Source organism: Trachypithecus francoisi, unplaced genomic scaffold (assembly GCF_009764315.1).
Source record: "Trachypithecus francoisi isolate TF-2019V2 unplaced genomic scaffold, Tfra_2.0 Contig01440, whole genome shotgun sequence".
Classification (NCBI taxonomy): domain Eukaryota; kingdom Metazoa; phylum Chordata; class Mammalia; order Primates; family Cercopithecidae; genus Trachypithecus; species Trachypithecus francoisi.
Window position 1 is genome coordinate 232,630 of NW_022681431.1, and position 27,718 is coordinate 260,347.

At 41.0% G+C, this 27,718-nt stretch overlaps 2 long non-coding RNA genes across 3 annotated transcripts; one reads left to right on the forward strand and one right to left on the reverse strand.

The window, feature by feature from the left end:
- Window positions 1-265: 265 nt before the first annotated feature.
- LOC117092361 lies at window positions 266-12,548 on the reverse strand. 2 transcript variants are annotated; one of them, XR_004440763.1, is made up of 4 exons: window positions 12,520-12,548; window positions 11,914-11,999; window positions 5,616-5,826; window positions 266-1,262 (listed from the first exon to the last, which is right to left on the reverse strand). It is a non-coding gene; the product is annotated as an uncharacterized LOC117092361 (long non-coding RNA). The 2 variants fall into 2 exon arrangements; XR_004440765.1 differs by having other exon boundaries at window positions 5,616-5,829.
- On the forward strand, window positions 5,748-27,315 carry LOC117092367. The gene is made up of 3 exons (XR_004440766.1): window positions 5,748-5,822; window positions 8,181-8,187; window positions 27,303-27,315. It is a non-coding gene; the product is annotated as an uncharacterized LOC117092367 (long non-coding RNA).
- Window positions 27,316-27,718: the final 403 nt, after the last annotated feature.

Genomic DNA, 27,718 nt, shown 5'->3' on the forward strand with positions numbered 1-27,718 from the left:
AGGAGAAGCAGAAATAAGCTGACCCAGGAGTACAGTCTCAAGTAGTTCATTAATGAGAAAATGGACATCTGACAAGAGTCTTTTTACTTTATCCTGGCTGAAAATCCCAATCTTGTTTTATTTTTTCCACTAAAAGTAACTAAAATAATAACGAATTTCATTTGTTCTTGGGCTCTTTTTTCCTTTAATGATTGCGCTATAACTTAAAATAATGATGTTACTTTTGAACGTTTTTAAAGCATATCTGAAAATGATTGATGTTTATAACTCTCTTTTGTCTTCAAAATAAGATTGTGTTATCACCATTTTGGTAGATGAGGTTGTCTGATGAAAATGATGCGCATGACTTGTACCGTTCAGTGTACATCTTGCAGTAGTGGACGATTGAAAACACAAAAACGTGGAGTATAAATTAAAAATTAATTTGGTTTCTTCTATTTCTTAATTTAGGATGTTAAACCATGACTGTAAGAGAGTTTCTTGGTGAAAAGAGAAGGTTCTCAGAGTCAAAAATGTTCTTACAAACCCCGGCTTGATGGCCTCTGAATTAGGAATGGATTGTTCCTCTCTCTGAACCCTGTTGTCACATGGGTTTTTAATCCTGGCCTTGCTGCTAGAAATCTGTGCTTGAAGTCGTCTCTTTCTGGTAGTAACCTACCACTTAAAAGTTACAACGTGGTGGAACTCAGTTTATTAGACTCTTTAGCCTTTGAGCTAAACTGAGCGACCTCTTAGATGTACACACACCACTTTGTATGAAAGGGTTCTCTAGAATGGTTCTTTGGAGAGAAATATTTTCATGTAATTTTGACAGGGGTGTAAATAAAGCATGGTGACTAATAAGTCTTTCACTCTTCATCTGATGAACGTAAGAATCTATGCATCCAGATATTATTTTGCATACAAATATTTAACTTGGTGATTGATAATCTCTCTTTGGGGTAGTCACATGGAAAGCTCTTTTAAATTTAACTTCTGCCTTTGGATTTTTTTTAAGAAAAGCCATTGAAGAGCCAAACTAATGTAAATGTCTTGATCATTTAAAAAGTTTACTTGTCCTCGAACGGAAACACAAGTCATCAGTGAGTATAAACGTAGACAGTTGATTTGTGAATGCTGTCGGCCTCAACGTGCTTGATAATAGATTCTACCGATCTAGCTGGAGTAATTTGATCACTTACTTCCTTATTAACACTAGATCACACAGTGTCTTTCTTATTCCTTCTTCTTTACTTACTGGCATGAGCACAGAGTCCCACTATCTGAAATAGAAGGGAGAGTTTGGGGGATTATTGGAGGATTCTTAAAAACTTGGTTGGCAATTGGGCACAATGGCTCATGCCTGTAATCCCAGCACTTCAGGAGGCCGAGGTGGGTGGATCAACTGTGGTCAGGAGTTTGAGACCAGCCTGACCAACATGGTGAAACCCCGTCTTTATGAAATACAAAAAATTAGCCGGGTTGGTGGTGCATGCCTGTGATCTCAGCTACTTGGGAGGCTGAGGCAGGAGAATCTCTTGAACCTGGGAGGCAGAGATTGCAGTGAGCCGAGATTGTGCCATTGCACTCCAGCCTGGGCAACAAGAGTGAAACTCCACCTCAAACAAAACAAAACAAAACTTTGTTGGCTTCCTGATACCTCACTGTCTGTTTGAGGAATTCCACGGAATCTTCAAAGGATTTGGGGGAAAGTGCATTAACGTGGACAAAGGATGGAATCAAAATAATATTATAGTGGGAATAATTCAAGCACCTATTTAAATTGTTTCCAATTGCCAGCATAGTGATGATATGACACCAGCATATCAAAGTAAATAACAAATTAGCTACACAAACATCTTGGAATTTGATTTGGTTCTCTTTTCTCATCACAGATTTCCATGCAGAATAGTGCTCATCCTTATTTCTTGTTTGCCTTTCTATTTCCTTCCAAATTCTACATGCCAAGAATTCCTCTGTCTTTTAAGTGGCCATCAATTCAATAGGCAAAAATTTGGAGTAATCCAGAGAAAAAACAATCCAAATATAAACCAGCTAGGAACATGAATGCCCCTGAATATTAATGGCCAAAAAAATAAAAAAAAAAAAGCACTGGTGAATTTTTAAATTAAATTAATACATATATATGTACTTATATAGGGGTTGGAGGAGAACAGAAGGTCTAACTCAGGAGTTGGACTTGGTGGGGGAGGGCACAGGTTAAATGTGAGCTGTGAGCACCCACTTTGGGAGGAAGGAGGAAATGGGAACCAACTGCCAGTCAAGCAGCTGCAGTCTAAGAAGAACAAATTAGGGCAGGCCTCAGCATCTCTTTCTGATTACATAGAAAATCTGAAATAAGAATAGCTGTGAACTTTTCTTAATATACAACATTCATTAGTTTATATGCAGTCCTCACCACAGCCCTCTGAGATAAGTACACTTATTGTTCCCATTTTGCAGATGAGGAAAACTGAGGCAGAAAGAAATTAAATTGCTTAAGGTTACACACATAGTAGGTATCACACATTTAGTCAGAGGCAGAGCTGGGATTCAAACTCAGGTCTGGCTCCTAGCTTCTGCTCTTAACCACAACACCATATACTCCCACCCCTGGGCCCGGCTCATGTGCTTGGCAGAGTATTAGAGCCTTTCAACGTAAGTGTGATTATCTCCTTTACAAATGAGCTTTGGAAAAGTTAAGCAAAGATTACACAGCTAGACAGTAATTCAATAGTAGTCTCTTACGTATTTTCCCTTTTATTTTTTTCATTTGTAAATCTGTTTTAATTTGATTTGAATTAAAAAATAGTACTTGTTTGCAAAATATTCTGGGACCACGTTTCTCCAACTCTTCAACCTTTCAACAATTATATTATTGTTTTCCCATTTTATAAGTAAGGCAACTGAGGACTATTCAGATATTTCATTCACTCCATTTGTTTACTAAGCCCTGCTGTGTGCTGGATACACAATCTGCTGTGTGCTGGATACATATGATACAAAGTAATGACTATCTGGCATCTTGAAGGTACCCAGAATATTGGACTTAACTTACCTGAAGGTGCCAAGCTGGAACATTCTTCATATTCCCTGTGTGCCTATTACCAAGTTATATTGTTTAGTTTGAGGAAAAAAAAACAACGCTCCCTTAGAGAATCAAAGATGCATATGAGCATATTTAAGGACTACCCTAAAACTTAGACTTAATCTAGCTTGCCCTAGACATATTAACATCCGGTAGCACAAGTGTTCTGTGGGATATATTTCAGAAAAATACAGAATAAATGCAGACTCCTTTGGCTGGCGTTCAGGCCCTTCATAAACTAACTCTGAATTATTTTTCAGTCTCATTTCCTGCAATTGCACCCGATTTTTTCTGTTCTGCAATCTGCTATTTTAGACAAAGCTTTCATAAGAAATTACATAATAACAAATAATTCCCACATTCCCTAGATATATACTTGGATTTCAAATGCCATAATTGTAATCTTTCTCCAAAGAAAAATGCACGATACAGGCTTCATTCCATCAAGAGGCATATGAGGTGTTATTATACACCCTTCCAGCAGATGGGAAAACCACGGAAGTGGAAGGGAATCAGAGAAGCATTAACAGACGCTCAAACAACCATAATGCTTAACTTCTCTTGTTCCAATCTTAACTCAAAATTATGATTATTTTGATTATTTGATGATTGTTTTGACAGTATAAACTCCATATCTGTAACCTCAGTTATCTACAAAACTGAAGTGCAAACATTTAAAAAGAACTCTCACCAACCAAGGGTTGAAATTGTAATGCAAATAGAAAGGGCTGAGCATGAGAGCACAATCAGAAACTGAAGAGAGTTGATCAAAGAGAAAATTCTAGCTGAATTGTCCTATTTTGAATTCCCCAGGGATCCCACAGTCTATGACACATTAACAGCGGTGTGAATCGTTTCTGTTACATCACATTCTCTGTCCTCTCGTGATGCGGGTCTTCCCCAATTGAGTATATACAGATAATCAATGACTTTAGCTGGGAGGGATTGGAGCTATAGAATAATCTATATGACCAATCTGACGGACCATTTGTAAGAGCTGATTGCCAAATTGGATCTTCATTTGACAAATAAATACTAGAGCTGCAGAGAGTAAAGTTTACTCCAACCCAATTAATCATTAATTCATCCACAGGAAAAATACATTTTCTCCACATGGAATATTGATTTTTCTATGAATATTACCTCCGCATTGAAAAACGAGTGAGTCACTGCAGTTAAGCCAGTGTACCCTGAGTTGAATTCCCTGAAGAAGGTACAGTTATATTACATTCCCTTAGCAAGAATTTGGTTAAGTGATAAGCATTTTTCTCTTTTCTTTCTTTTTTCTTTTTTCTTTGAGACCGTGTGTCTGTCACCCAGGCTGGAGTACGGTAGTACAATCTCAGCTCACTGCAACCTCTGCCTCCCAGGTTCAAGCAATTCTCGTGCCTCAGCCTCCCAAATAGCTGGGATTACAGGAACATGCCACTACTCCTGGCTAATTTTTGTATTTTTTGTTAAGACGAGCTTTCAACATATTGGCCAGGCTGGTCTTGAACTCCTGACCTCTTATGAGCTAATCATACCACTTCTAACTAGATTTTCTATTAAAGTACAAGGAGGGACTCCACTACTAAAGTTTGTTTTACTTCCCTGGTTATTTACACAGAACACTGGCAATACACTAAGGCTCACTAATGTGGACCTAAGTGGAATTTCTGAGGGGCTTTGAATATGTATGTGCAAACTGTCCTATTTTCTTCATATGCTCTCTTAAATATGTATGTATGTAAATATATATATGACACATATATATATATTCCTAGACATCTAGGGTTTGCTGTCGTTAGTGACCAAGAAAAAGTGGTTCTTTTGTGCACGTGTGAAAACATCAAATTAGCAATTACCATAGAAATGTATTTCATTGAATAACTAGGTTTCATTTGTTTGTCTGTTTCAGGGAAATTTAAAACAATTATTAGATGTTATTGTGCCTCTTCTTGTGTTGATATGTGTATTTGGGTCAAAAGTGCAAAAACTTTTTTCTATAATATACAGTTATTTTGGCTTTTCCCAGGGGAAGCTAGCAATAGTTTTAAAAGCACAAATTGATTTCAAATATTTTGACTCTTATAATAATGTGAAGAAATTTTATTTGCATTAACCAAATATGTTCAGGATCTTTTGGTAGTAAGTATATTTTAAATGGTGTAATTTGTATGTTTATGATATGTATTCAATTATTTAAGTTAGGTATCAATGCATTTTTAAAAAATGGGCTCCCAGGTGAACAAAACTTTGCTTTTCTTCTCCATTCTGTACAGGACAAGCATTATTCAGTTCACACAGTCAGCTCTCACTACACTTCAACCGAATGGGGCAAGTTCGTATTTGAATTCTGTCATCTTTATCTAAGGGAAGCAAAATTAACCATTTAATAATAGATTATCTTTAATGGTTATTAAAAGAATGTAATTGACCAAAAAGACATTTTGAGATTAATAAAGATGTATTAGACTATCCAAAAGTGGATGCATGCACTAATCTAGAAAGGATGTCATTTTTGTATGTTGCTTGGGAGATAGGCAAGTTTGTTCTCTTTCCTGACCTGCTCCATCTGCAGCTTGTCAGCTCATTACCAGCATGGGGGTGTGAAGCGAGGGAGGATTTGTGCTGGCCCTACTGTGGCTCTCATGCCACTCAGAGGGGATGCAATCTTGCAGCAGATGGTGCCCTGCCATGGCACAGCTTGACGGCTCCTCACCTGTGATGGAAGAAGCTACTCCATCTCCCCAAGCATCAGCTTGGCCCTCAGGTGGCTGCTTGAAAGATAAAAATCATGACAAATAAAATACACTCTGTGCTGACCTTTTGCAAGAATTAGTGAGACCTCAGTCCTGTGCTTTGTACTCTGCCAGAAACCTCCCAGTTTAAAAACATTGCTAGTTATTGTCTTTAGAAGCCATCCCTTCTTCCATCTTTGTGCTCCTTTTCTATTTTTGAAATATCTAAGCATATATCCAGCTTTAAAATTATATATTTAACAGATGTATAGTGGGTTTTACAGTTTTCTCAATGGGTGAAATCAGAAGGAAACTGTCAACGTCAGTACACTTCACTCCCCACCTCATCCCGGATGCAGGGCACAGAAGATAATCCCCATGCAAGTGCATGTGTGTGCAAGGAAAAGCAGCAGATGCTTGGGATACCAGAAACCTTGGGAGCCACTGACTCCGAGAAGGAGTGACTTCCAAAGCCAAGAACCAGATCCATATGCTTCTTTCTGCATTTCTCCACACACCCCTGCGTTTGCATTCCTCCAGGGAGCTGTCCTATGCATCCATCCAGATCTTTGTCACACTGCAGCCCACTCAGGTCCCATCTTCAAAGAAATGCCCCTGATCCCACAGCTCCATGTTGATCTTCTCCCCTTTCACCATCTACAGCCCTTTGCATTTAGGGTATTTTACAGCACTACTCGTTTTACACCTTTACAATTTAGGAGTTAAAAACCATTCTGCATCAGCCACAAGTTTTCTCTTATGTCTCCACCAATTTTTTGTTAAGGGGGATAGTTGACTAAGGCCATTCCAGCTCCAGTCACTTTTCTACCTAGCACAGTCATCCCTCCAGATCCCTGGGTTCCACCTCTGTAGATTCAAGCAATATTTGAAGAAAGGAGATTGCGTCTGTGCTAACATGTACAGATATTTTCTCTTGTTATTATTCCTTAAACAATAGAGTATACCAACTACTTACACTGTGTGATGTATTATAAGGAACCTGAAGATGATTTAATGTCTAAGGGAGGATGTGTGTCAGTAATATGCAAATGCTATGCATCATTTCTATGTCAGGGACTTGAGCATCCACGGATTTGGTATCCGAGGGTGTCCTGGAACCGACTCCCCATGGATATCAAGGGACCACAGTATTTTTATCCTTCATGTCACCCCCTGCCCTGACCTCCAGAAATAAACAATCATTTGCCATTTTAAAGGACCTACTCTAAATGAGCAACAGGGGAGCTCTCCCGCCCACCACTGACTCCCTGCCTGCCTTCAGCATTGTGAGGAGGAAGAGTCCCTGCCCTGGCTGATGGAGCTCAGCTCCTGGGATCAGCTGGCAATAGAGGGTAATGTCCCAGCTTCATTGACTTCCTGCATCGTAAGTCTCCTCTTAGGAGATAACCTCTCCTCTCAGGCCCTTAGGACCAAGTGCCCTCTCTCCACCTTCTCTGAGACCTCAGGTGTGAAGAATACATTTTTATTTATTTGCTAGATGTTTGTTTGAATACTGATGAAAACTAATCATGTGGACTTGGTCCTCGGGGTTAATCGTCCAAGTGTAAAAACGAAAACCACCAGTGAATGATATTTGACCATCAGTTACAAGTTTTTCTTTCTCTTGCAATGAAACAGCTCACAATAACTGAAAATGAAGGGAGTGGTAAGTTGAGATAGAGATATCCCTTCCTTCCCAACACTCCACCCCTGAAAAATCAGGGTAGGCAGGCCTCTGTTAGAGCTCTCTTGCTGCAGAAGAGAACTCTGCAGCCACTTTGAAGTGAACCCTACCCATCTTTGAGAGGCCAGGGCCCTCAAAGGGTTTACCCAGGGAGACTCTGCATTGAGGGGAGGGTGGGAACAGCCCCACTCGCCAGCAGCTGTTCACAGCAGTGAACTTGAGACCCCAAGATGCTGCCCAGGAGTGGAAGAAACCTGACTTGGAATAGCCCCGGATGTAGCGCTGAGCCTGCGCCCTGGCCTGCCTGCCTGGGAAGCTTGGCGACGATTCCTGTGTCCATGCCTGGCATAGAGTGAGTGGAGCTGCCACCTTCAAATTGCATAGGGGGGCCACTTCCAGAGGCCTGGTTCTTCCTCCATGGGAGAGCACTGTCCCCACCCCAGAGGCATCTAAAAGCTTCTCATTAAAAGAAACGTAGTTGAGCCCCAAAGTTCCAGGAAATAAGATGACTCCAGGAGACGTTGATTGTTAGGGTGTCTAACTCAACCCTATACTCCTTTCTTTGGCTAAGGAAGGAACTTCGGTGTGATGGATAAAGTGACCTGCACACCCCACACAGGTAGAACTCTCCTGCTTCGGGGGTAAGAAGCTGTCCTGAAGCAACCCTCACCCATGCCATCTTGTGAGCTCTCGGCCCTCAAAAGAGGTGGTCTGTGAAGAACTAGAGTTTTTCACTACCGTATCATCTTGGGACTCAAAATATGTAACCACCCCGAGAAAGGGACAGAAAACACAGGAACAGAAAGAGCTTGTTTCCCTATCATTTTGAAGACTTCAATTTTAAAAACTGCCATTTCTTTGCATTTTTTTGTTCATCAATTTCTGAAGAATTCCTATAGGCAAGGGCCTTTCCAGGCTCTGCTGGAGATTTTATGGGAAAAAAGTTCAGTGTCTAATCTTGGAGAATTTAAAATTGGCAGGACAGAGAAGGGGGCACAGTTCTCTCTTTCTAGAATGTCGTTCCACTCCTCAGTTGGCCTGACTTAATCACGCTTCCATCTCAGCTTCGACGTGCCTTTCCGAGGTAAGCCTTTGAGGCCCCTGCCCCTGATACAGAAGAGACACTAAGTTATTTTCCTGCTCTGTGGTCCCGGAGTTATGTGAATTTCCTTTTGAAATTCATCACACATATTTATTTATGTATTTATTTAAGCACATTTCTCTGCGAGAGTATACCTGTCACCATGGCAGGGATTTGTCTGCCTCTTTCACTGTGGTACCTGCATAGTGCTGGCGCTGTTGGGGGTGCCCGGTAAACTTGGGTGAATGAATTTTTACCTGACTCTGAATGAGGGTGCTCAGAAGTAGCAGTGAACGCTGGGACGCTGGGGGAGGAAGAGGGTTATCATAAAGGAGGTGACACAAGGCTGGACCTCACAAGATGAAATCTCAGTAGGGCAGGAGAGCAGGGAATTTGGACAATGGCAGAGAAGAAGTGAAGCTCAGAGTAAATTAAGTAAATTGATGATGATGATGATGACAATGATAGTACCATTTATCATGTGGTCACTTTATGCCAGGAACTCTTACATTCGTAGCATCATTTATTTGTTACACCAACCATGAGGGGTAGGTACCACTGAGCCCCATCTAGTGATATGAAAACCAGGGTTCATAGAGGTTAAGTTTCTTGCCACGGTCTTATGGATGGAAAGTAAAGACATTGAGCTTTGCATTTGGACTTGGACCTAGAGTTGTTCAAACCCTAGTTCTGCTTACTCCATGGAAATGTGGGTTTTTTGAGGGGAGTACAAGTAGAGGAAAGTGGAGAAGTGGATTGCAGTTTGATTCTTAGTGGGCCAAGAATGCCACCGGGGGATTTAGACTTTAACCTAATCACACGTATTTATTTCTTCAAATGCTAGAGAGCCTTGGAACGTTTTTGAGCACGTGCTTTGGAAAAATCCTCTGGAAAAGAGAGAAGGTGAGGGAGGGGAGAGGAGGGTCTGAGATTTGAGGGGTCTGCAGCAGGAGGTTGGGAGACACAGTGGGGAGCTGGGACAGCAGGTTTAGAAATGAAACTAGGACACGTCCAGACCTCAGGTGGAATTAACTAGAATCTGGTTAGAGAGCCAGAAAGAACAAAGAGAAAAAATACCTCCCAAGTTCCCACCTGGCTGCCCAGGAGGCTGTAATGGGCTTAACAAATAAAGCCTGCCCTTTAACAAATAGAGGAGGGAGGAGGTGTCTGCAGGGAGGCCTACAGACAAAACGTGGAACGAGGCTGCCCTCTTCTGGAGAATGAAAGCTGGATGCTGAATCAAAGTCCTCATCTGCCCAGGACAATTTATTATTATTATTATTACTATTATTATTATTATTATTATATTATTATTATTATTTTCACAGACAGGGTCTTGCTGTCCAGGCTGGAGTGCAATGATGCAATCATAGCTCACTGTAACCTCGATCTCCCGGGCTCAAGCGATCCTCCTGCCTCAGCCTCCTGAGTAGCTGGGACTACATGTGTGTGCCAATACACCAAGCTATTTTGCTTGTTTGTAGATAGGAGGTCTCACTATGTCGCCCAGGCTGGTTTCAAACTCCTGGCTTCAAGCGATCCTCCCAACTTGGCCTCCCAATGTGCTGGGATTACAGGTGTGAGCTATCATACCCAGCCATCAGCACGTTTAAATATACATCCTTATATATATTTAAATATATATCTTATATATATACGTATACATCCATACAGAACCGACCAATGCTGAGTTGGTACTAACTAGTCAACAACAAACAACTGGTAACTAACGACTTAGTAACCAGGTGGGAATTCGGACAAATCTGGTTGTTCAGGGAGAACAAGGGTCTGTCAAACAAGTTGTTACATCTTCTAATGCATCCTATTTCAGACTCAGGAGCAGTTTATATTTTACACAGTCTCTGTCTCTCTAATTCCTTCAGACTTATCAAGCACAGGAGAAAACCTAGGTAAAAAATAAATAATAAAACACTCAAGAACATCTCAAATGAAAAAAAGAGTTATAATATCAAATGTTGTTGCAGATGTGGAAAAAGATGTGGAAAAACTTGAAACTCCACTAATGGGAGATACTGAAAAGCCAGACAGCAAGGACACAGAGAGGGAGACAGAGCTGAGCTAAAAGTCCGATCTAAGACAGTGCACTACGACCCAGCAATTCCACTGCCAGTGTAGACCACATACAAAGAGTTCGATGATACCAAAAGATATGTACGCGTATGTTCTTAGCAGTACTTTTCATTATAGCCCAAATCTGGAAATCATCGAATTATCCATCAAGAGTAGAATGGACAAGTGTATTTATATAAGTGTATTCATATAATTTAATGTAATAGAGCTATGGGAATTTACTGCTACCCTGAACAGCAAAAGTAAATCTCACAAGCGTAACTTAAGTGAAAGAAGCCAAACCAAAAATCACATATATCATTCCATTCACAAATTTCAAAAACTGGCAAAATTTTTGTATGGCGATGGAAGGCAAAATAACAGCTCCTCAGGATATGGGCTGGGTAATGTTCTGCTCCCAAATCTAATTGTGGATACATGGGTGTGTCACTGTGTGAATTCAGGAGTACACACTTTGATATGTGAGTTTTTAACTTTGTATTATATATAAATATATATAAATATGTAAGTATATATAAATATAAAAAATATAAATACATATATATTTAAGAGATGGGGTCTTGCTCTGTCTTCCAGTCTGTAATGCAGTCCAGAACTCCTAGGCTCAAGGGATTCTCCTGCCACAGCCTTCTGAGTAGCTGGATTAGCTGGGACTATAGGCATACACCGCCACACCTGGTGGTATATTCAGCTTTAAATAAATGAATTGGCTGGGTGTGGTGGCTCACACCTGTAATCCCAGGACTTTGAAAGGCTGAGGCTGGAGGATTGCTTGAGGCAAAGAGTTCCAGATCAGTTTGGGTGACAGAGTGAGACTCCGTCTCTAAAAGATTTTTAAAAATAAAACGTACTTAAAATTTAGGAAAGACTTCAGTTGCAAGGGCTAAGTTGAAAAGACAGGAGTAAAAGGGTAATAGACAATTTAGAATATATGGATATATGTCATTTGGTACTTTAATATATATTGTTGTTTTTAAATTATTTAATAGTCCATGAGTAGGTTAAATTCCATGAAGACAAGAACTGCACCTCATTCATCTTTATAGCCTCTGGATGCCCAGTGTACATCATAAAGTAGCTATTCAGAAAATATATATTTTAAAAAATTTTGAATGTTCTGTTTACAGCAAAGTTCTCTAAACTAAATATAGTGATTGAATACATGTCTACAATAAAAAAATTAGACAATAAAGACAAAAGGCATTTCTGGGCTTATATTGGACAAAATAGGAGCAAGAATAGAGGCAAATTACTCTGTTTCTGTTACCTTAGGATGAAAAGAGTTTGCTTCGATTTATCCAAAATCTTTTTTCTCATCCAAATATGAAAATATTGTATTAGTCCATTTTCATGCTGCTGATAAAAGCATATCCAAGACATGACCATTTGCCAAAAAAAAAAAAAAAAAAAGAGGTTTAATGGATTCACAGTTCTACATGGCTGGGGAGGCCTCACAATCATGGTGGAAGGTGAAAGGCACGTCTCACATGGCAGCAAACAAGAGAAGAGAATGAGAACCAAGCAAAAAGGGGTTTCCCCTGATAAAACCATCAGATATTGTGAGACTGATTCACTACCATGAGAATATTTCGGGGGAAACCACCCTATGATTCAACTATCTCCCACCGGGTCCCTCCCACAACATGAAGGAATTATGGGAGCGACCATTCAAGGTGAGATTTGGGTGGGGACACAGTTAAGCCATATCACACATATTATCTATTGCTACATAATAAATTACGCCCCAAACTTAGGGCTTAAAACCACATACATTTTTTTTTCTTCACAGTTTCTGAAGCTTAGGGATCTGGAAGTGACTTAGCAGGGGTTCTGACTCAGGGTCTCCCAAGATGTTGGCTGGGGCTGCAGTCACCTGAAGGCTTGACTGGGCCTGGAAGATCCACTCTTCAAGAGGCTCACTCACATGACTGTGGGTGGAGGTCTACTCACAACTCTCCCCAGAGCAGATCATCCAAGAGTAAGAGCAAGCCGGAAAACACCATCACTTTTATGACCTAGTCTCTGACATCACACACAATCACTTCTACATTCTATTCACTACAAACAAGTCACTAAGACTGGCCCACGTTCAGGTGTAGGGGAATTATGTTCCATCTTTTGAAAGGAATATTAAATAATCTGGATGTATTTTAAATCATCACAGTCCACCATCTGGCCACAAATTATTTCTATTTCTCTCACATGTAAAATACTCTCATTCCTCTCAACTCCTCCCAAAAGTCTCAAACTTGTACAGGATGTCCAGGTTTGAGGTCCAGGATGTAATTATTTAAATCAGATCTCAATACAGAGAAGTCTTCTCAGGTGTAGTTCTTTTTTTTTTTTTTTTAAATTGAGACAGAGTCTCACTCTGTTGCCCAGTCTGCAGTGCAGTGGTGCAATCTCAGCTCACTTTTAACCTTGATCCCTGGACTCAAGTAATCCTCCTGCTTCAGCGTCCCAAGTAGCTGGGATGACAGGCACACACCACAATGACTGGCTAATTGTTTAAAAGTTTCTTGTGGTGATGGGGTTTCACCATGTTTCCCAGGCTGTTCTCAAACTTTTGGGCTCAAGCAATCATCCTGCCTTGGCCTATCAAAATGTTGGGATTACAGGCATAAGCCACTGTGCCTGACCAGGTGTAGTTCTTTAATAATAGATCTTCAAGTAGACTTCCTCTCTGTCTAAAGTCTTGCGGACTAAAGAGACAAGTTATCTGCAATGTCTATCAATTATCTATCACTGTGTGACTAATTACCCCCAAAACTCTGTGATTTAAACCAACATTTATCTCAGTGTCTGTGGGTCAGGAGTTCAGTGGTTTTGCTGGATGAGTCTGACTCAGTGTCATTTCACAATGTTGTAGTCAATGTGGGATGCAGTAATCTGAAGGCCTGATTGGGGCTGGAGGGTCTGCCTCTAAAAATCCCTCACCGGCATGGTTGTCGGCTGGTGGCCTCCGTTCATTACCATGTAGATCTCGCCCTGGATGGCTTAAATCTCACAACACACAGTTGGTTTCCTCCAGTGGAAGTGATCCAAGAGGAAGCCAGCAACATGGAAGCCATGATGCCTTTATGACCTAACTTTGTGACATGCCATCACCTCTGCTGTATTCTATTGGTTACTCAGAACAGCCCTGATATGACACAATAGAGGACTAGGCAAGAGCATCAATCCAGGAATTTAGGGCTCATGGGTGCCATCTTGGAGACAAGCTAGCACACCTGTAATGCTAGAAGCTGAACCCAGGAGCACCATCAGAGGCTGTAGATTCTGGTGATGTCTCAAACACTCTTCCTGTGATCTTGATACAGTAACAAAATTTCTGAGTACCCTGAAAATGGAAATAATAAGTTTCTACCAGGTGAATGATTAGGTGATGATGATCACTTTGAAGTAACATGAGCCTGGGCATGTAAATTCAGCAATGTGTTCTTGAAAAAAAAAAAATCACTGCCCTTCTCTAGGCCTTGCTTTCCTCAGCTTCAAAAATTGTATAATAATAGCTGCTTTGGGCCGGGCGCAATGGCTCATGCCTGTAATCCCAGCACTTCGGGAGGCTGAGGAGGGCAGAGCACAAGGTCAGGAGTTCCAGACCAGCCTGGCCAATATGGTGAAACCTGTCTCTACTAAAAATACAAAAATTAGCCAGATGTGATGGTTTGCACCTGTAGTCCCAGCTACTCAGGAGGCTGAGGCAAAAGAATCACTTGAACCCAGGAGGCAGAAGTTGCCATGAACCAAGATCGTGCCATTGCACTCCAGCCTAGGTGACAGAGTGAGACTCCATCTCAAAAATAATAACAATAATAATAATAATAGCTGCTTTGGTCAGTTCTTACAGGGGTTCAAGATTACATATGTAAGATACAATTATTAAGCAATTGATAAATGGTAACTATTTTAAAGAATATTGCATATTGGCCAGGCACGGTGGCTCATGCCTGTAATCCCAGCACTTTGGGAGGCTGAGATGGGCAGATCACAAGGTCAGGAGATTGAGATCATCCTGGCCAAGACAGTGAAACCCCATCTCTACTAAAAATACAAAAAATTAGCCAGGTGTGGTGGCACGCACCTGTAGTCCCAGCTACTCGGGAGGCTGAGGCAGGAGAATGGCATGAACCCTGGAGATGGAGCTTGCAATGAGTCGAGATCGCACCACTGCACTCCAGCCTGGGCAACAGATCAAGACTCCATCTCAAAAAAAAAAAAAAAATTGCATATTTTGTGATATTGCCTGGTAACCATCTGAGTTGATAGATGTATTTCAGTTTTTGGAAAGAAATATTTAAATTAGTAAGAAGGTAAACCTCTCTCATTTAATAACTGATATACCATATTTCATAAAACTAAGAAAATAGAAGAAAAACATCCATTGTCCTACAACTCTAATGCAATGTCATCACCGTGTTTCCTTCCAGCCTTCTTTTCCATGCATTTCTCATAACTGAAGTCAGAGTGTACATAAAAGTTTGCTTTTTGCTTCTTTCTCTTTATATCTTAGTATAGAAACTTCTAACAGAGTTTGACACAGACTCTTGGCCCAGTGTGTCAAGCTCAGAGGAATGACCCATGGGTCCTAATGAGAGGTAAGCACTGGAAAAGGAGGGGAAATTCCATAGGTCAGCAAGGCTGCATCAGGATCAGCTGAAGTTCTGAGAGCAGATCTCATGGAGAGAATCAAAGGCTAACTAGGGAAAACAGTAGGAGTCACTAAGAGATTCTGGAAGTTGTGTAGGGATGAAAGTTGCTTAACTACTCTCTGACTCATTCATCTTCTATACACCAAAGATGTTACATGCCTCTACCTTTATAGGGCTGCTGGGAGGATTCATCAAGTTCCTGCATGTAAAGTTCCAGGCACAAAGTAATGATGTTGCTATTAAAATGGTAAGATGTGGCTGGGCGCAGTGGCTCATGCCTGCAATCCCAGCACTTTGGGAGGCTGAGGCGGGTGGATCACAAGGTCAGGAGTTCAAGATAAGCCTGGCCAAGATGGTGAAATCCCATCTCTACTAAAAATTAGCCGGGTATGATGGTGGGCACTGCTCGGGAGGCTGGGACAGGAGGATTGTTTGAACCCAGGAGGCAGAGGTTGCAGTGAGCCAAGATCACACCACTGCACTCCAGCCTGGGCGACAGAGTGAGACTCCATCTCAAAAAACAAAAAAACAAAACAAAGCAAATGGTAAGATGCAATGCATCACGGTCTGGGATTTTCCCAAGTGTTTAGCAGCCTAGGAATTCTCAATAGACTTCTGAAACATAATTTATGCCCTAAAATGTTGATGACTAATACCTATGACATAGGAAAATCTGTCTGGATATTGAGTCAGTGTGGGTTTGATCATTCATTTCAGCCATTGGAAACAAACCCTGATGTCTCGAGGAGCAAGGTGGGTGACCTAAGGGTGCAACGGCAGGAGGGTGTACCACCTAGAGAGCACAAGCCCTCCTCAAAAGAGAAGCTGCTACTGGGTTCATTGTTGCCCTATGTAAGTGTGGACCAGGGTTTCAGTTTGACGTCTACAGAGCATTATTTCAACATTCATCAGATTTAATGCACTATGCCACATAAGCGAGGTGATGCTACTAGGGTATTTTTTGGAAATTTACACACAAGTCTGCTAAAGTAGTTAGGTTGAAGGATTCCTAGCTCTGGGAGAAAAGTTACATTTTCTGCCTTATCCCCAGCTCCCCAGCTATTGGGGTTATTTGAATTATTTAACCTTGACCTGTTGTATTAGTCCATTCTCCCACTACTAATAAATACATACCTGAGACTGAGTAATTTATAAAGGAAAGAGGTTTCATTGACTCACAGTTCTGTATGGCTGGGGAGGCCTCAGGAAACTTACAATTATGGTGGAAGGGGAAGCAAACATGTCCTTCTTCACATGGCAGCAGCAAGGAGAAGAATGTAAGCTGAGAGAAGGGGAAAGCCCCTTATAAAACCATCAGATCTCATGAGAACTCACTATCATGAGAATAGCACAGGGTTAACCACCCCCATGATTCAATTCCTCCCACCAGGTTCCTCCCGACTCACATGGGGATTATGAGAACTACAATTCAAGATGAGATTTGGGTGGGGACACAGCCAAACCCTATCACCTGTATTTAATTTATATAATAAAATACATTTAATTTATAAATTATGTTAAAAGTACACATTGACACATGAAAGGTTTCAAGAAATCCTATACTAGAGCAAAGAAACCCATTTAACTGTATTCAGCCACTTGTTTCTCATAATATTTCATTCAAAAGCTTTATTTTCCATATAAAATGTATGAACGCCTTACAGAGCACTCTTTGGAAAAGGATGCCCAACTTTTAAAAGGAAGACCCAAACAAACCGGTCAACAGAAACGGAGTGCTGCTGTGCTGCCATGCCTGAGACACCTGCCAATAGTCCTCTGCCACTCGCCATCCTTGCATCAGCATCTGGGACATGGAAATTACACTTGACGGCTTGTCACTCCACCTCTCCTCACTCCTCAGCTCACAGAAAAGAGATTTGTGAAATACCAGCTCTGGTCTTGGCAAATATTTGTTTCCCCCTGGCACCCTGGAAAATGCATTTTTAAACCTCTTCCTACAATTGCGGTATGGCAGCAGCTTTATCAGTATGTGAAGATAGAGCGATGATGTGGCTTGGATAGTTGACATTTTGTATTGTTGCAAAGTGGCAAATTGCACTGAGCTGTAAATGCACTGTAAATGGTGTTGTGCTGAATTATAAAGACAATTAGCATATTTCTTCCTTGTTTCTCATTTATCTTTTAGTTTGTAAACATGGAAAGCAGAGTGCGGTAAGCTTTACATGCCTTATCTGTAAAATGAGCACAGTGATACTTATGTTACAGACTTTTGTAAGCCAGAATTTTTAAAATGTTAAACTACCTAAGATAATATAAAAAACATAGCAGCATCCAATAAATGACAATTCTTAGTATTACTTCCACACCTCCTGTTAACATTAAACTCTTGGAGGATGGAAGAAAGCGTGGATGTGAAGCACATACAATCACTAGAGGAAATCAGAATACTGCAATGTTTGGGGTTCCTTGAAAGTTTTTAAAGCGTGTAAGGGTCCTTAGACATGATCTTTTACAGATGAGAACAAGATGAAATGAGACTGACAAAAATTAATCAATTTGCCCACATTTTGCACAGGAGTATAAATTACCAGCAGACAACATCTGGATTCCATACTAAGAACAAACATCTCACCACAAAGTTAAAAACTGAACATGCCTCATGCCTAAAACGCACACACCTATCAATCTTCACTTTGCATGGTCCCAAAGATTCTGTAACTTTCACAAATTTGCATGTGTAATAACAAATTTGAACTTTTGGGCTACTGAGTCATGTACTGCAAATGTCACCAGTCCTTTATTTAAGTCTCTGCGTGTATTTCAGTCAACAGGTTTTCTTCATTAAGCACTATGTTTTCTGTCCATCAGGCAGCAAAGCATCAGCGCATCCCACAACCAGATGGCGCCAGACCCACTTGTGGAGGCTCTGGGGGCGCCATCAGCTTGGGACTAGAAGCTGATGAAAAATGAGAAGTTTCATTTCCGGGTTCCATTTAAACGTTCATCCTGGGCCATAAAAGCAGATGAATTAGATATGCCATTATCCTGCATATATATATTTATATTTTATTATATATATACACATAGAGAGAGAGAGAGAAAGAGAGAGAGAGACGGAGTCTCACTCTGTCACCCAGGCTGGAGTGCACTGGCGGGATCTCAACTCACTACAACCTCCGTCTCCGGGTTCAATCGATTCTCCTGCCTCAGCCTCCTGAGTGGCTGGGATTACAGGCGCGCACCACCATATCCGGCTAAATTTTGTATTTTTAGTAGAGACGGGGTTTTACCGTGTTGGTCAGGCTAGTCTCCAACTCCTGAGCTCGTGATCCACCCGCCTTGGCCTCCCAAAGTGCTGGGATTACAGGCGTGAGCCACCGCGCCTGGCTTATCCTGCATATTTAAAGTTAATTGAGTTTAATAAAAACAGAGCAGGGAGAGAGAAATGGCTGGCAGCCCAGCAGCTCTGAGCTATCTCATGTAAGGCTTAGCGGGGAATCCTGACCCACAGTCCAATCTCCAAGCTCTAGACATCTCACCAACAAAACAGGAAGCCAACACATTCTGGATCTTCTTTCCAAGATAAAGTCGACCTTTTACAATATTCTTTTTCAGAGACAACGGAAGCTGAAAAATAATTGCTGAGAAAGGAGGAACCTTTCTAGAAGAACTTAAATCCAAAAGGCTATGGGATAGTAATGAGAAGTGGAGGAGAACAAAAAAGGCATGGAAAGTAAAATCAGGAGGAAAAACAAACGTTTTACAACAGCCAAGTGTGGGGAGTTGGAAAGTGAAGCTCTGAGTAGAAACCAGAGTTACAAAATTTCAGAGCTGGAAGGGGCCTTATAAGGAAGCAGAATTGGGCCCGAGGATTAAATATTTGCCAAAACCACACAGGCAATTAGTGGCAGAAAAGACAGGACCTTCTTTTTTGCTAACCAGGGCTCTTTCCATTGAAACATGTGGTCCTCTCAATATCTAACTAAAAACCTTTCACAAAATCCAAGTAAACACAGAGAAACATCCTCTCTTCTGTCTTCACTGCTTTCTCTGCCCACACGTGCACATGTGCACACACAGCCACAATTATAACAATACAGGAAATTGAAGGAAGCCATCTGAAACTTCAACGTCGGGCACAGCCGCCACAGATAACATATCAAATGCAAGGCTAGAAAGCAGCACTGTTCACATTCACACAGGAAGCCCGACTCAAGCTGTTTGACCCTATTTAGTAATCAGTTCCATACTCACAAAAGAATGCCAGAACAAAAACAGAAGGAAAAGAAAAAAAATAACTCCAACCATCCTTTTCCTTTGGAAGAGGATTTATACCAAGAAGTTTAAAGATAGGCCCAGCTGGTTTATAGAATTTTGCAGGAAATTTGGGGACCTCTGTGATTCCATTGTCTTCCCCGGCCCAGGAAAGTAGCCATACCAAGGCAGTTATGGGGATAATTCAAACAAATCAAAGCCATATTTCACCTCAATTGTGCTTATACTATAGGCAAAAGTATTTTGGACCTAAATATTTCCGATAATCATCAGATGCATCCTGGTCTCATGGGAAATGCTGAGAAAACCTATGGGGCTATTATCCACTTACTAGCTCTGTAACCTTGGGCAACTTACTTAACTGTTCTGAGCCTCTTCCTTCCTCTACCAAAATGAGATTGATCAACTATTGCCTTCCAGAATAGTGCTGAGGCAAAAATGAGAGTCAATGTTCTACGGCACGAAGACACACCAGGAAATATTAGCCATTTCTTTCAGATGTATATATACACATTTAGTAATAAATATATATTTAGTAAATATTAAATATATATTTAATATATATTTATATATTAAATTATATATAGTATTATGTATAATTATATAAAAATTTTATATAGTAAATATTACATATATATTTAAGTGTTTATATATACATACATATATATACATTTTTTTTTTTTCCTGAGACAGGGTCTCCTTCTGTCACCCTGGCTGGAATGCGGTGGCAGAATCCTGACTCACAGGAGTCTCAACCTCCCTGGGCTCAGGTGATCCTCCCACCTTAGCCTCTCAAGTAGCTGGGACTACAGGTGTGCCACCACACACAGCTAATTTTTGTATTCTTTGTAGAGACGAGGTTTCACCATGTTGCCCAGGCTGATCTTGAACTCCTGGAGTCGAACGATCCACCTGTCTCGGTCTCCCAAAGTGTTGGGATTACACGGATGAGCCACCGGGGCAGGCCCCATTTAATTTTTCTATTTTGTTTAATTTCTGTGGACTTGGGCCTCAAAGAGAAAAGTGAGAAGAAAATACCTCGTATACAGTGGAGCCACTGGCGAGTTCTCTTAGGCCTAATCTACATCTGAAGTTCTCAGATATTTTGGTCTCAGTACCCACCTACTTTCTTAAAAATTGAGGATTCCAAATGGCTTTTTAAGTGTGGGTTATTGATATTTACTATATTCACAAATAATACTCAGGGTTGGGCACGGTAGCTCACACCTGTAATCCCAGCACTATGGGAAGCCGAGGTGGGCAGATCACTTGAGGTCAGGAGTTCAAGACCAGCCTGGCCAACATGGAGAAACTCCATCTCTACTAAAAATAAAAAAATTAGCTGGGCATGGTGGTGCACGCTTGTAATCCCACCTAGTTGGGAGGCTGAGGCAGGAGAATCGCTTGAATCTGGGAGGTGAGGTTGCAGTGAGCTGAGATCGTGCCACCGCACTCTAGCCTGGGTGACAGAGTGAGACTCAATCTCAAAATAAAATAAATAAAATAATACTGAGGAAGTCTTAAATATTCATATAAAAGTAAATGTAATATATTACATGTTAATATAAATAACACAGTTGATGAAAAATGTATTTTACAAAACAAAACAAAAAGGTAGTGAGGATAGTGATGTCATTTATAGTTTACAGATCTCTTTAATGTCTAGCTTAATAGAAAACAGCTGGATTCTCATATCCAACTCCGCTTCTACACTCAGCCTGTTGTAATAACTTGTTTTAGTGGAAGTTCGTGAAGAAAAATCAGCCTCTATGTAGGGGAGAAATATTTTAACAGCTTTTCCAGGTATTGGTGCTTATGGTATGATACTACACCTAAGTTCAGTAAGTACTAGTTTTTTAGAAGTTAATTTCAGTGTTGAATCTGCAACCTTAACAATGGAGTTTTCTGCAACTTTTAACAATGGAGTTTTTCCTCTGTTACAGGAATTCCACTGATTTATTTTGCACTTTGAATACATTTTATCTATGTATGATTTTGTAACATTTGGAAGATATTGGTTTACTGAGTTATATAGATCTTCCAATTTCAACAAATTTTATTATACAACATCAAAAATCATTTTTTAACAATATTACCACCAATCTCATGAGAATAGTCTCTATAAGGAAACTGTCAAGCTCACTGTGATAGACGTAAGTTTTCTATAGTTCTTATTTTCTTTTGAGTTCAGATTTTATCTTTGGCAACAAATACTCTTTGTTATTTTACTTGAGGTGACAATCTCACTTTATTCATTTTTGAGAAAGAATTTTTGAAATATCTAAGTCTAAAATAACCATAGTTTGTCTTACATAATTTAAAGTAAAAACAGTGTTCCAAGAAAAAAGAAATGGTTAGGTTAATTCACAATTCAATTACCAAGTGTTTTTTTCTCAAGAAAACTAACATACTTCACTGTTCAGCAGAAGTGCTTTTGTGCCCTTCCCCTGTGGTCACACAGAATATTACATGGATATGAACATAAAGGTCAGGGCTTAATGAAATTAATTTGTACTGATGTGTCAAGGACATTCTTAAGTGGAACTGACATTCATTTTACTGTAAGTATGTGGTAATAATTTGGTGCCATGCTAAAATGACAGCAGTTTTACCCCTTTTTGCTTTGTAAAATATGTATATTTTTATTTTTTTTGATGCTCTACATGCTCAGAAAACTATATTAATGAACTACAGAAATTACCCCAAAAGTACAGTCTTTGCTTCTGCACCATCCGTGGAGATGTAAAGAGAGTGAAAAAGGCAAATAGTATCCTAATATTATTATGAAAGTAGTTTTGACCTTACAAACTCCCTGGAATGGTCTCAGGGATACCACCTCATAGTCAGCCGAGGCACAGTTTGAAAACCACTGCTCTCAGCTCCCTTTTATACCTTTGCATGCCTCTTTACTCAGTGTTCAGCTCCTGGTGATCTTTGGCTACTCAAAGTTTCCCTAGTGAAACATTCAGTAGTGTTGTATTGCTTTAAGTTCTCTGATTTAAAATGTACTATATCCTGGCAGGGTGTGGTGGCTCACACCTGTAATCCCAGCACTTTGGAAGGCGGAGGTGGGAGGATCGCATGAGCTCAGGAGTTTGAGACCAGCCTGGAAAACATAGCAAGACCCTGTCTCTACAAAACAGAAACAAAAATGAGAAATAGCCGGGCATGGTGATGTGAGACTGTCGTCCCAGCAACTCAGGCGGGGAGATGGGAGAATCACCTGAGCCGAGGAGATGGAGGCCGAAGTGAGCCATGATTGCGCCACTGCACTCCAGTCTAGGTGACAGAGTGAGATCTTGTCTCAAAAATAAATAAGTGAATAAAAAATAAAACAGAATGTACTATATCCTCTATTCACAACAATAAAAAATTTATTGAATACCTAATATGTGCCAAACACTGTTCAAAGCATTGAAAATACAGAAGTCAACGAGATAAGCAAGGTCACTGGTCTTGTGGACTTTCTATTCTAGAGGGAGAAAATAGACAGTAAACTTGTAAGTGAATTAACATACAAGGTAATTGATAACTTCCAACAATGTTGAGTGCTGTGATAGCCATAAAAATAAACCGATGCGACCGAGCATGATGGGGTGAGCCAGTAGCCAGGCGGCCCCAACCCAACAGGTGTCATGTTTCTGCATCCGGCATGCATAACAGTACATCAAAAGTGGGGTGACTGAAGATTCCAGTGAGAATCTGGCTACAATAGAATTGCAATAGCCCTGGAAAGCTGGGGAAGAGGAAGAGGACAGAAAGCAGGGTTGCTTGTATTTGAAAGTGGTGCTCCTGGCCAGGCACAGTGGCTCATGCCTGTAATCCCAGCACTTTGGGAGGCTGAGGCGGGAGGATCACTTGAGGTCAGGAGTTTGAGGCCAGCCTGGCCAACATGGTGAAACCCTGTCTCTACTAAAAATACAAAAATTAGCCAGGCATGGTGGCAGATGCCTGTAATCCCAGCTACTCAGGAGGCTGAGGCAGGAGAATTGCTCGAACCCAGGAGGCAGAGGTTGCAGTGAGCCGAGACGGTGTCATTGTACTCCAGCCTGGGCAACAGTGAGAAATTCCATCAAAAAAAAGAGAGAGAGAGAGAGAGAGAGAGAGAGAAGGAAAGAAGGAAGGAAGGAAGGAAGGAAGGAAAGAAGGAAAGAAGAAAAGAAGGAAAGAAAGAAAGAAAGGGAAAGAAAGAAAGAAAGAAAAAAAGAAAGAAAGGAAGGAAGGAAGGAAGGAAGGAAGGAAGGAAGGGAAAGAAAGAGAAAAAAGAAAGAAAGAAAGGAAGGAAGGAAGGGAAAGGAAAGGAAAGGAAAAGAAAGGAAAGAAAGAAAAGAAAGAAAAGAAAGAAAGAAAAGAAAAGAAAACAAAAGAAAAGAATAGAAAAGAAAAAAGGGCTCAGGGTAGAATGTAGCCTGGCCAGTCTCCAGGGGGAATAGCAAGTTACTGAGAGAAAGTCACTTAAGAAAAACTGAGGCCAGGACAAGAAGCCACTCTGTCCTGCTGGGGGCCAACATGGGATGCTGATGTCCCTAGCTGCCACTTGTTCTGTCTGAGGATGGTGGCAGAAGGGGGCAAGGATGGAACTGGGGCTGTCTGTAATGTGAAGTTTCCATTACCCTGATGGAAATACCCAACTTACACTGATACTCAGAAACTGGCTACTATTTCCACTTTGGGGCATTCTAGAGCTGCTTCTAGAACATACTAATACTTTTCATCTGTACCAGTATTCACCTAACCCAGGTATCTAGGGCAAAACCAGACACATGACAATAAAAAATAGTCTGGGCATGGTGGCTCACGCCTGTAATCCCAGCACTTTAGGAGACCAAGGCAGGAAGATCGCTTAACGCCAGGAGTTCGAGACCAGCCTGGGAAATATAGTGAGACCTTGTCTCTATTAAAAACATTTTAAAAATTAGCCAGGTAAGGCCAGGCGCAGTGGCTCATGCCTGTAATCCCAGCATTTTGAGAGGCCAAGGTGGGCAGATTACGTGAGGTCAGGAGTTCAAGACCAGCTTGGCCAATATGGTGAATGAAACTATGTCTCTTAAAAAAAAAAAAAAATAGCTCAGTCTGGTGGCACATATCTGTAATCTCAGCTACTCAGGAGGCTGACACAGGAGAACTGCTTGAATCTAGGAAGCGGAGGTTGCAGCGAGGTGAGAGTGGGCCACTGCACTCCAGCCTGGGTGACAGAGCGAGACTCTGTCTCAAAAAAATAAAATAAAATAAATAAAAATTAACCAGGTGTGTGGTGGCTAATTTGAAAAGCACTTTGCCATGGAAGAAACAAATATGATGCTACTCACTCGAGAAAGTTGTGGTGGAATTAATTCCTTTATTTTGGTTTTCCTCTCTCCTTTACCCCAGCAAGTTGCTGCTGCTGTTCATGCTGAAGGAATGTGTCTTCTGCAGTAGGGCAGCATCTCCCAGGCAAGCTTCTGGTGTTTTTCTGTGATGCAGCTGCTCTCCCCAGTCCTGGGACGTGGGCTATCAGCCTTTCACTCCGCCTTTCCCTGTGATCTGTTCCCTGGGAGTTAATGCTCTTCTCCATGCTTCACTGAGGAACCACGATCTGGTTTCATGGGTTTCACGCTTTTCTCATAAGTATGAATTATTGTAACCCCAACAGAGGCACATTTGATCCCTTTCGCAGGTCATTTCTCTCTTAGCCATTTCATGTTTTCCAGAAGACATGTCCTGGAGTGGCTGTAGGTCTCTGCAGAACTGCACTGTAGACCGATCACGTGCACCCTACTTCAAATGTGGAAAAATCTCCCTGCTGCAGAAATGCGCACCCAAAGCCATCCATTCAATCTCCTCCATCAATTAGATAATAAGATACTCCCCCTTCTCATTAAATCAGAAAATTATTGAAGGCAAGGCTGTTGTTTTTCCTTGCATCCCTACAGTCCCAGCCTTTGGAGAAGGTGCTTACATTATAAGAACATTAGAAAATTTGATTAGAAAGACTACTGCACTGTATTTTTTTGTGTGTGTTTTGTTTTTTGTTTATTTTTACTTTTAGAGACAGGCTTGCACTGTTAGCCAGGTTGGAGTGCAGTGGCATGACCACAGCCCTCTTGGGCTCAAGTGATCCTCCTGCCTCAGCCTTCCAAGTAGCTGGGACTACAGGCATGCACCACCACCCCTGGATAATTTGCCTCTGTTGTCCAGAATGGGATTCAAGCAATCCTCCTGCCTCAGCCTCCCAAAGTGCTGGGATTGTAGGCATAAGCCACTGCAGTCAGCCTCAGTGGTCTTCATGTTGTCCCCAGAGAGAGTTGTGAGTGGGTGATAAGGGTGGTGGGAGAATGGATTTTTCTCTAATCTCTATTTCAAGACTAATAGTACTTCTGTTCTAACCACCCCTCTCCCAGTCACATAACTTATTATATGGTCCCATTTTAGCTTGGCTCCTAAAGTGTTTAAAGCCAAATTTATAATACCCGTATAGCAGCTCTATGGGATCTTATCACAAGTATCTTGGGAATAAAAGCCTGAAGGGCTTCATCGTATTTTTCCCGGCTTCAATATCCTTTTGTTCTGTCTTCCACACCTTCATCATTGTTGTTTTGTCTTCTCTCTTCAACTTTTACATGTATCTTGGATACATTTTGTCTCCTAAAAACAGACTCTCACATATACTTTAACAGTTGGTCCTGCATCTCTATCACAGGGACATTTTTCACCTTAAAAAAAAAAAATACAGGAATCATCCCAAGCCTTCACTTTGGACTCTGGGGAATATCACAAGGGAACAACACAGTTGAATCAGAAAAAGGCAAATCAGAATCGCAAGGGAACCTCTAGGTTTTCACAGCTGCCTAACCTAGTTCTAACACCACCAGCATGCGCTCTAAATAATGCATGAAGAATGAGCCTTGCCAGTCTACTGATTGGATTAGTATGGGGGCAGGTAGTAGCTAAGGGTGGGGGCACTAGCAGGAAATTACAGAGAAGATGAGGAAAGCAGAATAGTTTTCCTTTGTTCATTCTTCGAAAAGCCCTACAGTAAATGCACGTACTGCAAAGTAAAGCTAGAAAAATGAGGGTGCATTCTAGCTGGTCACTTTATCCGATTCATCCTAAATTCTAGCTTTGTGTCCCAGTTTTTCAATTCCTACTTCCAGTTCTCTTTGCTTTCTACAAATGTGATTCACCTCTTAGCTACTTGAAACAGAGCTCGCTTTTTGTCTCACCGAGTCTTTTCAACCCCGTGGTTTGAGTGTCTCCTTTCGTCCTTTGAGAACCCTGTTAAGCCACTGGCTCCATCACCCATGGCTGAACCAGGAGCCTGTGGTCATCACTGAAGAGGGAAAGAAGACTGCAATCAGAAAGATGTAATCAAAAAGCTGTTGTGGTTTAAAAGCAACATTAAGTGAATTCAATGACAGTTTTGTGTGTGTCCCAGACCTTCATTGTTCAAATATTTTCCTTCAATGTTTCCTTTTTATTTTGTTTGATTTGGTATAATGGAGCTCATGGAGAAGGGAAAAGGAGCTGAAATCCTAACCAATATATAATTTCCATTATGTAATATCAGCTCATTTTTTAAGACAAAAAATTTATCCTGTTTTGTAGCCATCCACACAGGATCTCCACGGAAGAAACTAAGCACTGATAATATAAGACAGAAAAAATCCTGAGATTGCACATTTCAGCTATTTTTCTTTGGCTCTACACAGGCAAAGAACGCATCCAGAGGGCTTTACTGAGAACATTCACTGCATTGACATTGTTTACTAAAGGAAGCTGACTCTAGCAGTTGCTGATGAGGAAGAGGATACTTTCCTCAGCCTAATTCCCAGAATACAGAGTGTGAGTGTGTGGGAGAAATCCCAGTGAACTTGACAAACACATGACATTCATACTGTGAGGACAACAGATGGGACGTATCAGCAATAAACTGCCTACGTTTCGTGAGGCTATTTCCTAAGAGGAACAGTGTGGCATAGTGGGAAGAATAGTAAATTCAAAGCATTTAATTTTGGTTTTGGCTTATGGTGCTTTAAAATCGTCACTCCAAAAGCTGAATGTGTCAAGAAAACCACTTAATCCCAAGCAATGTTATGAATTACATGGCTATGAACCAAACAATTGCTCTGGTTTAAAGTCTGGTAAGTGGATGCCAAACCAGTCAAAAAGCCTGAAAGCCAGGTCTGAACCACTTGTACATCCCAC